At 45.6% G+C, this 16378-nt stretch overlaps 1 long non-coding RNA gene across 1 annotated transcript; it reads right to left on the bottom strand.

Moving 5' to 3' along the window:
• Window positions 1-5776: 5776 nt before the first annotated feature.
• Window positions 5777-11590, bottom strand: LOC119960579. The gene is made up of 3 exons (XR_005459458.1): window positions 11385-11590; window positions 9158-10102; window positions 5777-5941 (listed from the first exon to the last, which is right to left on the bottom strand). It is a non-coding gene; the product is annotated as an uncharacterized LOC119960579 (long non-coding RNA).
• Window positions 11591-16378: the final 4788 nt, after the last annotated feature.

Genomic DNA, 16378 nt, shown 5'->3' with positions numbered 1-16378 from the left:
TTAAATCAGCTATAAAAGAGAAAGAAAGTTATTGTGTTAATTTCACACCCTCAGAACATCCCAAAGTGATTGACAGTCAATGATTAATTTTGGAGGGAGGAATGAGGAGAGACAGTAAAAACTAAACGGTGCAATTTTAAACAGAGTGTGGGTGGGGGGGGGGGGGGGGGGGGGGGGGGTGATAAATGTACACAATTGGATGATCAAGCTGTTTAAAAATAAGCTAATGGGGTTCCCCTGTTTATTAATGTAGACACAGAGTACAAATGCAAGGAAGCTATCATGAATCTTTGTAAATTACTGATTACCCAGCAGTGTGGGAAATTACCCAGGTATGTCCTGTATAAAAGAGCAGGTCAAACCCAGCCCATTACTGCCCCATCAGTCTTCTCCCAATCATCAGTAAAGTGACGGAGGGGTCATCAACAGTGTTATCAAGTGGCACTTGCTCAGCAACAACCTGCTCTTGGGTCACTGTCTGTGAGGAGTCTGCACGTTGAGTCTCTGTTTCAAGTTATTTGATTTATTGTCACATGTACCGAATTACAGTGAAAAGTATTTTTCTGCGGCTGAGGGAATGTAGACAGTAGGTAAAAAAAGAATAATGAACAGAGGACATTGACAATTGGTACAGCGACAAACAGTGATTGGTTATACTGCGGAACAAGGACCAAACAGAGCAAATATATGAGCAAGAGCAGCATAGGGCATCGTGAATAGTGTTCTTACAGGGAACAGATTAGTCTGAGGGAGAGTCATTGTGGAGACTTGTCGCTTCTTCCTCACACAAGTCCCAAAATTTGGACATTCTGAGTGGTTTCTGGGAGATTTGAGAGGCTGCTTTCTGCTAAGGGGTCAAGCGCGGAGTGAAAGGGCCCTGGAAAACCGTGGGATGGAAAGTTTTGGGTTGGTGTTCACATCCCCGGGTCAGTGTGTGGTGCCCTCCCCACGGGAGAGGCAGGCTGGCCCACCCTGCACCTCCTACTTGAGCCCCAGGCTCCAGCGCGGCCTCTGCACCTGCTGCTGAGGTTGAGCTCGAGGGTCCAGAGTGCGTGGTTACCAAGCGCCGCCCCCGCAGCCATGACAACGCCGGCGACCCCCCTCAAATCTGATCCGGGGAATAATCCGCGCGCTTCCGTCAACAAACCACACCCGCTGCAATGAGCATGCGCTGCTGTCTGGACATCCTCGGCGAAATGCATGCCCCGCTCATTACCCGGCATCCATCTTTGTTAGGGGCATCTCGGCTCCGATTCACCCTCTGGCCTAATGGAGCAGCTCTACCCCGCACAAAGATGGACGTCACTCAATATCAGAGACATTTATAATATCGTTTCCTTTTCCCCTCACTCCGTTTTACAATAAAATGGTCAGATTACACTTCTCATTCTGCAACCAAAACCATAAGAACCAAATGTTAATGGGTTTTTCCAGAGATGCTGCCAGACCTGCTGAGTTTATCCAGCATTTGGTGTTTTTATTTCAGATTTCCAACATCCGCAGTATTTTACTTCAATTCCTTCCCATTTCTGCCTTGCATGTAATTGGGTATCATGAGTGAAGCTCCCACCAGGTTCAGGGCTAAACCTTACAGCCAAGCTGCAATGGGCAATGTGATATTGCGGCTTCCTGCAGATGTTGATTAGAATCATAATATCACTAATGTAACCGAGTGATTCCAATGAAATGATGACAGCGATCTCATTGACCTGAGAGACAGTTTGATCTTTAATTAATTTGAGAGAAAGAATACAGGTGTTGAATATAGATGAAGATGTTCAACTTATTTCGCTCATTGTCATTAATTGGACTGAGCTTGGTGACGGGGTGGATTCTTTTTTTTTTCAGTTCTTCTCTTCCTTTATTTTGTCATCAACATTCTCCCCCTGGAGGCCTTTATTCATTGCCACGGGAAGGTCTGTGGGCACCTTTCAGTTCACTGCCCAGGTGATCCTTCTTCTGAAGAGTGGCTGAAGGGCAAGCAATGATTTTGATATATTTGACTGCAAAATGTGTATTTACAGTCAAGCCTAATTCAGACCAAAATCACTTCCAACATGAGTTACTGGTCAGGAGCAGCTACCCAGGCCAATTTTCAGCTCCAAAGCCCCAGTTGCTGAGGGTATTGTGGAACTCCAACTTCCTGGCCCAGATCAGTGCAACAAGCAAACCTATCACTTTATTGAATCTGGCTTGTCCAATTCCAGTACCTGACAAAACCTCTGCCATTATCGGAAAATTCTAAAGGTTTCTAATTTGACAGGAATGCACGCTCTCCATGTCTGTTCTGAAGTTGTTTTCCAGCGGTCAGAATAACCAGCTCAGGTTCCCCCAGTCTTTGGAAACTATTCCCTGTTTAACCCTCCCAGACAGGCTGAGCTCCTGTTAATGTGATTATCACAGGACCCTCAAGCAACCAATTCAACACTGATTATTTTCATACAGCTTCAAAAACACTTATCTAAATTCATACAAAAGCTCAGATGTGCAAGGTATCATAGAAATAATGATTACGGTAACAAATGTGCAACATTTTTCAAATGCATCAAAAGAACAACATGCAGCCCATGGTAAACAAATAAGCACCAAGCTAACATTTCTTTGCACAAGAGTGGAGAAGATCTGAAAAACACATATTGTTCCACTATATTAAAGCAACGGTAGGTATGCAATACCTTTACTCCCTCGTTGGTTTTAATGACAGATTAACTTGTTTCTACAGCATGAGAAAAAGCACCAATTTATAAAATGCCTACATGTCAGGTTTCAAAATACATTATTTAAAAATAAAATGGACATCAATAGAATGTCTTTAAAAACTTTGGAAAATTTTAAAAAAGCCCATCACATTCCTAATCATTAATTGTACATTCATATTAAACAAAACATCATGTCACTTATTTCTCCATTATGACTTTACATGCTGAAAGACCTTGCGCAAATTCAAAAGAAACTGTGCCAATGACAATTCTGAATTTTGATAAGCTGAATGAAATTGTGATAAACAGCTGCATAATATGGCAGCATCCTTTCAAAGACCATTCCCATTTTGAGAAGAGAAAACATAACTCCAAATTTCAAAGCTCGTCTACCTTTTTTCTTCCAACAGGATGAGATGTCCAAACCTTATTCATCAGCATCATCAAACTGCCCCTGCACAGTGGGAATTCCTACTATATTTGATCTTAATGAGGGAGCATGATCACAGCTTGGGCTGTAAGTCTCGCCATCCTGCCAAACAAGCTGCACTTCGCAACAACCACGTCTAACAATTATTGCTAGGTCATCTTCGTCATAGGGACAAGCTTCTTTGAGTTCTTCTTCCCAGTCTTCTTTCTCACAAAATAGCCCAGCACTCATTCCAGGTGTTGGCACAGCCTCTGGGAGTGGAGCAAAGTCATAGTCACTCAGGTCACTGTCCAAATAGTTGTGATAATCAGCTCTATATTCATCCTCAAGCTCATTTTCACCCTCTGCTCCGGAGGATATGCAGTTTTTCTGCGGTTCCAAATGTTGCAAATCTGAATCAAGAGTTGTATGGTGTTCTTTCTTTGCTGCAGTATTTATGCTCCACTTGAATCTCGTCCTATATTTTCTCATCCAAGTCTTGTCGGCAAAACCCTCTATTTCCTTGTCCCTCATATATTGAAGCAGCTAGTGTCTGAAATTTCGGTGTCCATGTAGGTCTTCCATTTTTCTGGCAAAATGATTTAACATGCAACCCTTCAAGTTCTTGTGCCAATTCTTTATTCTCTTTGACTGGAATCTTTTTCAGGACATCAGCGCCTGGCAGCCGCACATGGTCCCCGGACCCGCCGTCCTTGACGACGCCCCGAAGGCGGGAGCTAAAACATGAAGAGCCCAATGGTGGTAATGGTGGTAATGGCGGCCGGTCCGGTAATGGCGGCCGGCTGGCTGCCAACCCCGCCCCTCACGGATTGGACCTACATCACCTCAAACCACCCAACCCTCCCTTCAGATTAATATCTGTGCTCTAAACCCGCTCGAGAACAGATTTTGCGTTTCGTGGAGGGAAAGCTCCAAACACCTCCAGCACCCGCTTTGCACGGCCGGCTGGCTCGAGCACCTCCTCTCTCCCTCCCTCTTGGCTCTGGCGGGCCACCGACGGGGTGGATTCTGATTAACCTTCCACTGAGGACACAAAAAGGGGAAGATTTGTTCTTGTTATTCTCCATCAGTGGCACATCAAACAGAGCAGAAAAATATAAGGGCAGTGAATGAAATCTGACTTCTCTCTTCAGAGCTGATGAGAGCTGTCTGTGGACACATTGTTTAGATGGTATTGTCTGTTAAATTCTAGAACTCCACATAACTCCCTCCACAGCCCACTGCTGTGTTCACCTTGTCACACTGCGGCAGTGTTCTTGTCTAAGGTTCCCTCTGGTTCCTGTCAGTGTGTCTCTCAGCCTGCAGTAATACACCGCGCTGTCAGACAGCCGCACCTCACTGATTGTTCCTCACTCTTCCCCCACACATATCAAACTGTCGATTGATGCAGAAAATCGAGTCCCCACACCCTCTGCTCTGAAATTAGGGATGTAGAACAAGAAGTTGAGGGCTTTATCCTTGACCTGGTGGTAAGCTATAAGGAATATAAGTTAGCTGTGGTCAAAAAGCTGTAATTACTGGTCACTGAATCTCCTTCACAGTGTGTCATGTAACCGGCTCCTGTGAGACACAGGCATTAAAACTGATCTATTTTCATGTTCTGCTGTCTCCGGACCATTGATTAACTGGAAATTTTTACTGAACCATGGGGAAGTGTCCAGGTCACTCTCCTCCTCCCTGATGCCTCACACTGTCAGCAGCTCAGACTCCAGCTCAATACCCCTGAGCCCAGGTTCTGCAAGTTGCAGACACTTCCGCAGATATGATTGTTGAGGATTGTAACGTTCTCCAAAACCTCCCACATGCTGCAATCCCGACACATCATCTGTCCTGTGAAGAACATCAAACTCCAGCCCCAATAAAGGACGTGATTAACAACAACAGCCAACTCCTGCAGTCACACATGAACCCACTGGTGTCTCAGCAGGTTGGATGATCGATTGAATCCCTTCCCACACTCGGGGCAGGTGAACGGCTTCTCCCCACTGTGAGTGCGTTGGTGTGTCTGGAGATTGGATGATTGAGTGAATTGTTTCCCACACACGGAGCAGGTGAATATCCTTTCCCCAGTGTGAATTCGCTGGTGTTGAATAAGGTGAGACGATTGTCTGAATCTCTTCTCACAATGAGAGCAACTGAATGGTCTCTTGTCAGTGTGAACGAGCTGGTGTTTAATTAGATCTGGAGAGGTTTTAAAGCAATCCTCACAGTAAAAGCATTTAAAAGGTCTCTCATCACTGTGAACTCTCTGATGTGATACCAGGCTGGATGACTTTGTGAATCCCTTCCCACACATGGAGCAGGTGAACGGTCTCTCCCCAGTATGACAGCGCCGATGGCACTCCAGCTGGGATGGGTAACTGAATCCCTTTCCACAGTCCCCACATTTCCATGGTTTCTCCATGGTGCCGGTGTCCTTGTGCCTCTCCAGGTTGGATGGTCAGTTGCAATCTTGATCAGACATAGAACATGTGCACTGTCTCTCCTCACTGTGAATGGTGTAATGTTTCTTCAGGCTGTGTAATTGGTTAACGCTCTTTCCACAGTCAGTTCACTGGAACACTCTCACTCGGGTGTGTGTTGTGTGTGTTGTGTGGGTCTTGGTGCTTTTCCAGTCACACTGATATTTGAAATCTTTTCCCACAGACAGAACAGACAAACATTTCTCGTTCCACATTCAAAGGCCGATGATATTCAGGTCTTGATGAATCAAGTGACTGTGTCAGATCTTTACATGATATTCAGTTTGCATTACTCATCTGCAAATCCTCGCCTTTTCATGCTCTGTAAAAGGAGATGACCAAAGTCATCACTGTAAGTAGAGGATAGAAATGCAGAACAGTTAATTCTCATTTCTATGGAACATTTTTTTCCTCTTATTCCACGACAGCGACAGATCCCCGTCCCACAAACTCTCTCTCCCTACTGGGCTGAAACCAAATAAATTGTTGGATATTGTTTTCTGTATCCTTTGTACAAATTTAGACAAATAGAGATAGAAACATGTTTGATAATTCATTTCATCCATGAATCCTGATGAAACATTATACAATCAATCGGCTGAATATGTGTTCCCAGCGAGTTGGAAAAATCCACAAATAAGATATAGAACAAATAGAGGACAAGACAGCCCAATGACCTACTTTATAAAACTCATAGACAGTATGTAAATGATTGAGAATTTAATGAACTCAAGCTGACAACATATGATCTGTGGATTTAATACAAAAGTCAGATTGCAAAGGTTTGGAGGGTTTGCAGTCGGGCAAGGCCCCGGGACTGGACGGATATCCTGTAGAATTTTATAGCAAATTCTCAGAGCTGTTGAGCCCGCTATTGCTGAGAACCTTCAACGAGGCTAAGGAAAGGGGAACCCTTCCCCCGACGATGTTCCGGTCCTTGATCTCGCTCATCCTTAACCGAGATAAGGACCCGTTGCAGTGTGGCTCCTACAGGCCGATATCGCTCCTTAATGTAGACACCAAATTGTTGGCCAACCCTGGCCACTAGAATTGAGGACTGTGTCCCGGGGGTGATTAATGAGGACCAGACGGGGTTTGTGATGGGCAGGCAGCTGATCACGAATGTGCGGAGGCTCTTGAACGTGATCATGATGCCCTCGGAAGGAGGGGATGCAGAAGTGGTGGCTGCAATGGATGCGGAAAAAGCCATTGATCGGTGGAGTGGGAGTACCTGTGGGAAGTGTTTGGCAGATTTGGATTTGGTGAGGAATTCATAGGGTGGGTCAGATTACTGTATCATGCCCCTGTAGCGAGTGTGTCCAGGAACCGGCTGCAGTTGGAATACTATAGGCTGCATCGAGGAACGAGGCAGGGGTGCCCCCTGTCCCTCCTGCTGTTTGCCCTGGCAATCGAGCCATTAGCCATGACGCTGAGGATGTCTAGAAACTGGAGGGTGCTGGTTCGGGGAGGGGAGGAGCATCGTGTTTCACTGTACCCGGATGACCTGCTCCTGTATATTTCAGATCCGGTAGAGGGGTAGGGGAGGTCATGCAGATACTAAAAGATTTCGGGGCTTTCTCGCGGTATAAATTAAATGTCGGGAAAAGCGAGCTTTTTGTGATCCATGCGACAGGCCAGGAAAAGAGACTGGGAGAGCTCCCGCTCAAGATAGTGGAGAGGAGCTTTCGCTACTTGGGCATACAGATGGCTAAGAGTTGGGATGCCCTGCACAAGCTCAACCTAACGTGGCTTGTGGATCAGATGGAGGGGGGCTTTAAGAGGTGGGACATGTTGCCACTTTCCCTGGCAGGCAGGGTGCAGTCCGTGAAGATGACGGTCCTCCCCAGGTTCTTGTTCGTCTTCCAGTGCCTTCCCATCCTCAAATCCTTCTTCAAGCGGGTGAACAGGATTATCACGGGATTGGTGTGGGGAAACAAAACCCCGCGAGTTAAAAGAATGTTCTTCGAGCACAGTCGGGGGGGCCGGGGGGGGTCAAAAGAGGCTGGAATCCTGACCTTTGCCTCCTTGGTAGCCCGGAGAAGGCTGTTATTAATGTGGAGGGACACAAAACTCCCAAGTGTTGAGACTTGGGTTAGTGACATGGTGGGGTTTCTAGGTTTGGAGAGGATAACGTTTGCCTTGCGAGGGTCTCTGCAGGGGTTCTCCGGGTGGTGGCAACCGTTCCTTGACTTTCTCACGGAATGTTAGATGGAGGTCAGCAGCAGCAGAAAACCAGAGGGGGAGGTGGGGAACTGTATGGGTTGTGGATAGATTTTTGTTAAGTTGTTCATTCTTTTTTTGTTTTTTGTTGCCTTCTTTTAGTAGTGGCTTTGTTAAAATTCTGAATAAAAACAAGTTTTTAAAAAATGCGCTTTGCTGAGAATCTTTAATTTATATTCTGCTGGTTAAGGAATCCTGCGTTTTGTAACCTATTGTAATTATTTGTCTGATGAAACAATGTGCAATCCCGTCATTATTTTATACTTTTATTTAATGGCTATCTATAACTATGTGATGAATTCTAATTACTTATTATATTTGTATCGTCATCACAATTCAGACATTAACCTTTCTCTCCCTCTCTCTCCCTTGTTTTGATTTCTGGTTCTCGTCCTGTCCAATGTGACCCTGAGCTGATGTTTCACAGGGAGACATTTGTTAATAGTTTCCCAGAGATCAGAGTCCTCATTGATTTGAGTGCAAAGTGTCAGCTCTTATTTATTATCCCCCATCCCCCATCCTGTGATGTGAACCACCCTCCAGTGTGTGAAGCAGGATGGTGCCCGTTAACCTGGGCCTGTTCCCGGGAGGGAGGGAGACGCCCCACAGCTGCAAACCAGGGAGCTGACAATTATCCTGATGAGTTTGTGGATCCACAAAGTGTTTCCAAATCCTCCCCATCCAGCCGCCAACTCCAGCACACCTTCGACCAGCTGCAGATGTGACAAATAAACACCTGTCCATGGTCATGGCCGACACAGCACATGCTTCAAAAACTGGGCGACACTGCACCTGTGCACTCATCTCCTGTGGTGTAGATAGGGGACATCCACCATGTGGGGAATGCTGGGTAAAAACCCCACCATTGTGATTCACAATTCAGTTTCTTGTGATTACTCAGCAGTAAGGCAGTGGAGAGTGACCTTAGAACAAATCATTACAGTGAGGTATTTGACATGTAGCAACCTACAAGGTTACAGACTAACAGCTAGAAAGTGGGGTTGGGCTGGTACCGATATGATGGGCCAACTCGCCTCCTTTGGTCCTAGAAATTTAAATTTTCTGTTTCCATTGTCCAACAAATGGAAGACTGAAATAGACTGAATTTTGGTCTCTCAGAGAATCAAGGGTGCTGGAGAACAGGCAGGAGGGAGGAATTGAGGCTCATTCAGCCATGATTGTATTGATTAACAGAGTAGGTGAGACAGGTTGTCTGGCCTGATCCTGCTCCTAACCCTTGTCTGCTTACAACAGCGCTGTCTGATTTCATGATCACCAATTTAGTTACAGGAGTTACTAACAGCAACAGAAACAAACAAATTATGTGATTAACAGCAGAATCTAACCTCCACAGTCAGTTGTGAACTCGCTGGTGTGTCAGCAAGTGAGATGATCGAGCAAATCTCTTCTCACATACAGAGCAGGTGAACGGCCTCTCCCCAGTGTGAACTTGCTGGTGTCTCAGCAGGTTAGAAGACTGAGTAAAGCCCTTCCCACACACAGAGCAGGTGAATATCTTCTCCCTTGTGTGAACCTGTTGGTGCCTCATCAGGTTGGATGATGAAATGAATCCCTTCCCACACACAGAGCAGGTGTACGGCCTCTCCCCGCTGTGAACTCGCTGGTGTTGAATGAGGTGAGGCGACTGTCTGAATCTCTTCTCACACTGAGAACAACCGAATGGTCTCTCGTCCGTGTGAATAAACTGGTGTTTAATCAGATCCGGTGAGATTTTAAAGCATTTTTCACAATCAGAACATTTAAAAGGTCTCTCATCAGTGTGAACTCGCAGGTGTAACTGAAGGCTGGACATCAGAGTGAATCCATTCCCACACACGGAGCAGGTGAACGGTCTCTCCCCAGTGTGACTGCGTCGATGAGCTTCCAGCTGGGATGGGCAAAGGAATCCCTTCCCACAGTCCCCACATTTCCACGGTTTCTTTGTAGTGCGAATGAGTTTGTGTCTCTCCAGATTGGATGATCAGTTGAAGCCTCGTCCACACACAGAATATATGTACGGTTTATTCCCGCTGTGAATGGTGTGATTTTCGTTCAGGCTGTGTCACTGCTTAAAGGTCGACTGGAACGCTCTCACTCGGGTATGTGTATGTCTCGGTGCTTTTCCAGTCACACTGATGTTTGAAATCATTTCCCGCAGACAAAACAGATAAATATTTCTGCTTTGACATTCAAAGCTTGGTGATATTCAGCTCCGAGTGAATTAAGTGATGATCAGATCTTAATGTGATGCTTGGTTTGAGTTCCCCATCCACACGTTATCTCCTAATATCCTATGAACAGAGTTTACAAAAGTCATTGCTGTCAGTGCAGGATAGAAATTTACAACAGACAGTTCTAGTTTCTATGCAACATTCATTCTTTTCTTGTTTACCCAAATGTGTTGTTCAATTAAAATAAAATAAAACAAAGTCCCAACAAGAGCAAAAGAATCTTCCTGAATAAACCAGAATGTTATTACCAATGTCTATGAGATATTCTGTACTCCGAGGAACCCACTGATTGTGGAAGGTGTCAATTGTACCGGTGGACACCAGAGCCACCCAGACACAGGCAGGCCCATGGAAGAGAGGCCGGCAGCCTCTTATGGGGGGGCGGAAGTAGAGTGACCTTATTTAATGGTGGAGCAGGCTCAATGGACTGATTTTTATTTTATTTAGAACATGGAACATAGAACAGTACAGCACAGAACAGGCCCTTCGGCCCTCGATGTTGTGCCGAGCAATGATCACCCTACTCAAACCCATGTATCCACCCTATACCCGTAACCCAACAACCATGCTACCATGCTGCCCCATACTTATTGCCCATCCCTAATTGCCCTGGAGGAGGCAGTTAAGAGTCAACTACATTGCTGTGACTCTGGAGTCACATGTAGGCCAGACCGGGTAAGCACGGCAGATTTCCTTCCCTCAAGGACATTAGTGAATGAGTTGAGGTTTTAATGACAATCAACAATGGTTTCATGGTCATCATTAGACTATTAATTCCAGATGCTTATTGAATTGAAATTTCAACATCTGCAGTGGCAGGATTCGAACCTGGGTTTTACCAGAAGCATTACCCTGGATTTTTGGTTTAGGAGTCCAGTGACAATACCACTATGTGGTACTGGTGTAGTGGTGTTGCCGTAGTGGCTGACTCCTGCTCCTATTTCTTACATTTAACCAGTATAACCCCCCCCCCCCCCCCCCCTCAAATGGGACCTGATCATCCAAATTCTATAAATTGCTGTTTTAACCAGGCCCAAGAGCAAGTCCAGGGGAAGATCCTCTGACTTACCCAGTCCCTCCACACCGGGCAGTCAAAGATTAGGAGCCTGGGGCTGAAATGTATCTAAAACTTGAGAAGTAGCTTTTGCAGGTAACTAACTATCGAGACTGCAACCTCCCACACTGAATGTATACATGGCCCATGGAATTCTCTGGGCTGCAAGCAGCACCTGCACCTTGATACACCGCCCGGACACTAGGACCCGGTTGGAAACAGAGGCGCGGAAGCCCCGCCCACAATCTTTCGAATGCCCCAGAACAGAAGCGCATGCGCACTCTCCACCTGAAACAAGATGGCGGCCGTTAGTCTGGGTCGTCTCCGGGGAAAAGACCCGGAGCTGCAAATGTGGGACCCGCAGGTTCGGATTCGGGGCTTGATGCCTTCACCAGGTGTTTAGAAATCCTCCCCGTCCATCCGCCGGCTTCATCGCCCCCTACGCGTTTCCGCATCCTCACCAATTCGGAGATCCGATGAACAATAGGCTTCCCTTCGCTATCACTGCGCATGCTCCAATACAGGGCGGTCTTGCGCTTGCGCATTGCTCACCTGTGTTCTGGATAGAGGACATTCATCACCGCGGGGGGTGCCGGGTAATGTTCCCGCCATGGCAGCTACTAACCAAGCAGGGAATTGTTAATTATTTCGCTATGATTTGGCGATTGCAGCGGAAATCAGTAATGTTAGGAACCCAGGTGGACAGTGGTGAGCATGGTAGCACTGCTGCCGCGCAGTGCGTGCGACCTAGGTTTGATTTCAGGAATTTGGTGAATTGTGGAGTTTGCACTTTCTCCCCGGGTCTGCATGGGTTTCCTCCGGGTGCTCTCATTTCCTCTCGCAATCCAAGGATGTATAGGTTAAGCGGGGATGGGGAGGTAGGGTGCTCTTTCAGAGGACTGGTGCCAACTCAATGGACACCTTCTGCAGTGTAGGAATTCGAATTTAGGCATCAAAATTGTACATGATTTACCCAGAGCTGTAAAGTGAAACATTGTCCACAATAGGTACAAAATGAGAGGATATGAAGCTCAACAAACACGGAAAGAGGGAAACCAATGTCGTTTAAGGACCCGGTCCACTTATCGATCATTGTCAGTGTTCATGGTCTCAGAAGAAAAAATAATATGAGGCTGTGTAAGTTATTTGGGAAATATAGTTAAACAAACACAATTCAATTTATAATTAAATTTAAAATAAAAATAATTATTTTTCAATTAATGCGTTCATTTTCTGAACACCTTTAGGGAGTGGGACTGGATAATGTTCACTCTTCTATATTATTCTATTCAGTAGGATTATGATATATGCCCTTCCCCTCCATTCTGTGATATATAAATGGTGAATCATTCTATCCACATTGCTCCAAGCAGAAGGACACGGGCAGCATGATGTAACAGTGGTTAACACTTCGACTTCACAGGAACCCAGGTTTGATTCTGACCTTTGGTGACTGTCTTAGTGCAGTTTGCACATTCTCCCCATGTCTGGGTGGGTTTTCTCTGGGTGCTCCAGTTTCCCCCAACAGTCCAAAGATGTGCAGATTAGGTGGATTGGTCATGCCAAAATTGCCCCTTGGTGTCCAAAGTTAGATTGGGAGAATGGACCGAGGTAGGCTGCTCTTTCAGAGGGACGGTGCAGACTGAATTGACCAAATGGCGTCCTTTTGCACTGTAAGAATTCTGTGTCTATCATTTCTATGTCTATGACAGTAAGGTGCAGATGTGCAGTAGGAAGGAATCTGCTGGACATTGGCATCTCTCCACCTTCCAACATGTGGGGGTTTTCATACTTCAAAACACCCAACCATTGTGAGTTTGCAGAATAATTATGTCTTCACTTTATAATTCAATAATCTATCTGTTCCATCACATTGGGAACACTCCCTTAACTTGACCCTTTATTAATAATGTAACTGGGGCATGTGAAATGCGTAGAATTAGTGGATCAAATACTAACAGGAACTCTTGTGTGCTTAACTAACCAGTGAACCTCTAATGTCTGTTTTCGCACACCAGTAAATCCACAGGAATGAATGTGTGTGAGAATTATCCATCCTGGCATTCTCAGTGTGAACAGGGCGGGATGTGTTTGGAGACAGGATGTCCCAGTTGTCCACCCTGGGATTCTCAGTGTGAATAGGGTGGGATGTGTTTTGGAGACAGGATGTCCCAGTTCACCACCTTTAAAAGGACAAGGAGAGAACCAGCTCCATTGAATGGCGATGCTTTATGACATCATTCCATTGCCTGGTAACTGCCTCCCAGAATCCAGTTCATTAGGGGCTGGGAGTGTTTGATGGGGCAGGGCAGAGGGCATTTTACCCTTATCAAAGCTGTGCTGCACCTATTCTCTGGCACTGTTTGATGTGTCATGTAGTGGGAGTTTTCCTTTGTACCTAGCCCGGGCTGTACTTGTCCTGTGAGTTTGTGATGGGATGATTTAGAGAGAACTTTGTTCTGTACCTTAGAAAATGTAGAGGGAGACTTTCACTGTTCCCGACAAGTGTTGTACCTGCCCCAAGTGACTTCCACTTCAGAAGAGGTGCATTAAATTTACTCAGAAGGCAGGGGTGAAATGAAATAAATGAAAATGAAGTTACTGTGAAAAGCCCCCAGTGAGCCACCTTCTTGAACCTCTTCAGTCCATGTGGTGTAGGTCTACCCACAGCATTGTTAGGAAGGATATTGATGCAGCAACAGTGAAGGAAAGGCTATATGTTCCCAAGTCAGTATGGGGTGGCTTGGAGGGGAACTTCCAGGAGGTGATGTTCCCATGTATCTGCTGCCCTTGTCCTTCTTGGTGTAGTGGATGTGTGTGGGATAAGATTCACTCAGTAACTTATCTGCTTCGTGGGTGAGAACTTTGCTGATATTGGATCCACTGCTTTTCAGAAATCCTGGACTTCATGATTGTTTCCCCCTAACAGGTTCAATATACGTTGTGGTTTTAAGGACTTCTCTGTATCCAGACTCCATTAAACACACTCAGAAAGTAGGAAACAATGGGCCGTTGATTTAATGTTTATTCATTAACGTTTTGTTCTCACTGGAACATCAGAGATTGAGGGGTGACCTGAAAGAGGTCTACAAAATTATGAGGGCATAGACAGAGTGGATAGTCAGAGACTTTTTCCCAGGGTAGAGGGGTCAATTACTAGTGGGCATAGGTTTAAGGTACGAGGGGCAAGATATAGAGGAGATGCACAAGGCACATTTTTTACACAGAGGGTAGTGGGTGACTGGAACTCGCTGCCAGAGGAGGTGGTGGAAGCAGGGACGATAGTGACATTTAAGGGGCATCTCGTTAAATACATGAATAGGATGAGAATAGAGGGATACGGACCCTGGGAGTGCTGATTTTAGTTCAGACAGCCAGCATGGTCGGCGCAGGCTTGAAGGGCCGAGGGGCTTGTTCCTGTGCTGTACTTTTCTTTGTTCTTTGTATTACATAAGTGACTGCACATTGACATTACTGGATACTCAAAGGAGGACACATTGGAAAGAGCTGTGAGTGTAATCAGCACATTGTTCTAATCTGGTTCCTCTGCTCAAAGCCAGACCAGCTCAGAAGCCCCAGGCTTTTAGATATTGAACCATTTTGGTTTTAGTAAAGTCTTGCTAACCTGATAATAAATTCCAACACATACTCAGATCGTCTTGCAATGAAGACAACATACCATTTGCCTTCCTGATCACTTGCTACACCTGCTTTTGATGACACATGAACAAGGACACCCAGATCCCTCTGGATATCGGCTCATCCCAATCTCTCACCATTGAAGAAATATTCTACATCTCCAGTCCTCCCACCAAAGAGGATAACTTCACATTTTGTTTCTATTATCATCCATCTGCCATGTTCTTGCCCATTCATTATCCTGTCTAAATCATCTTGAATCCTCCTTGTACTCTCCTCACAATGCATATTCTCACCTAGTTTTGAGTCATCAGCAAACATGGAAATATTGCATTTAGTCCCCACATCCAAATCATTGATGTAGATTGTGAATAGCTGGAGCCCAAGTACTGATCCTTCCCGTACCTCACTATTCAGTCTGCCAACCTGAAAATGACCTGATTATCCCTACTCTCTGGTTTCTGTGAATCCTCAATCCGTGCCATTATACTCCCCCAATCTTATGTTTACTAACCTCCTCTGTGGGAGTTTATCAAAAGTCTTCTGAAGATCCAAATGCACCACATGCATTGGTTCCCCTTATCTATTCTGTAGTAATATTATTAAACAAAATCTCCGAGCACTGTTAGAAGGACAGCAGGGGAGTTCTCACTGCTCTCTAATAGTTTACTCTCAATCAATCTCACTAAAAAATCACTGGTCATTATCGCATTGCTGTTTTTGGAGGCTTACTGTACACAGAGACATCCGAAGTTGTGAAAGGCACTATATACTACAAAGGCACTATAATACCATGTGCGGCATGGTAGCACAGTGGTTAGCACTGTTGATTCACAGCACCAGAGTCCCAGGTTCGATTCCCTGCTTAGGCACTGTCAATGCAGAGTTCTCCCTGTGTCTGTGTTGTTTTCCTTCGGGTGCTCTGGTTTCCTCCCACAATCCAGAAAGACATGCTGTTAGGTAATTTAGACATTCTGAATTCTCCCTCCGTGTACCCGAACAGGCGCTGGAATGTGGCGACGAGGGGATTTTCATAGTAACTTCATTGCAGTGTTAATGTAAGCCTACGTGTGACAATAAAGATTATTATTATTATAAATGCAAAGTCTTCCAACTGCAACCCGGTTACTGTGGCTATCAGCAACAGCATAGACACTCCCCTGTTTCATAATGAACAAGTTTTACTCCTAAATCTGATTAACAGCAGGAATAACTGCAGAATTGGAACATTGCAGTCACTTGTGAACTCGCTGGTGTCTCACAAGGTTGGATGATTGAGTGAATCCCTTCCCACACACAGAGCAGGGGAATGGCCTCTCCCCAGTGTGAACCTGCTGGTGTCTCAGCAGGGCCGATGACTCCGTGAATCTCTTTTCACACACTGAGCAGGTGAATGGTCTCTCTCCAGTGTGAACTCGTTGATGTGTCAGCAAGTGGGATGACTGAGTGAATCGCTTTCCGCACTGGGAACAATTGAAGGGTTTCTCCCCGGTGTGAACCTGCTGGTGTCGCAACATATTTGAAAATTGAGTGAATCCCTTGTCACACTGTGGGCAGGTGAATGGCCTTGTCCCGGTGTGACTGTATCGATAAATATCCTGATCAGAGGGATGACAACTCAATCCCTTCCCAACACCCCTACA

Source organism: Scyliorhinus canicula, unplaced genomic scaffold (assembly GCF_902713615.1).
Source record: "Scyliorhinus canicula unplaced genomic scaffold, sScyCan1.1, whole genome shotgun sequence".
In the NCBI taxonomy this organism is placed as follows: Eukaryota; Metazoa; Chordata; class Chondrichthyes; order Carcharhiniformes; family Scyliorhinidae; genus Scyliorhinus; species Scyliorhinus canicula.
This window is presented reverse-complemented; position numbering and strand designations above follow the sequence as displayed.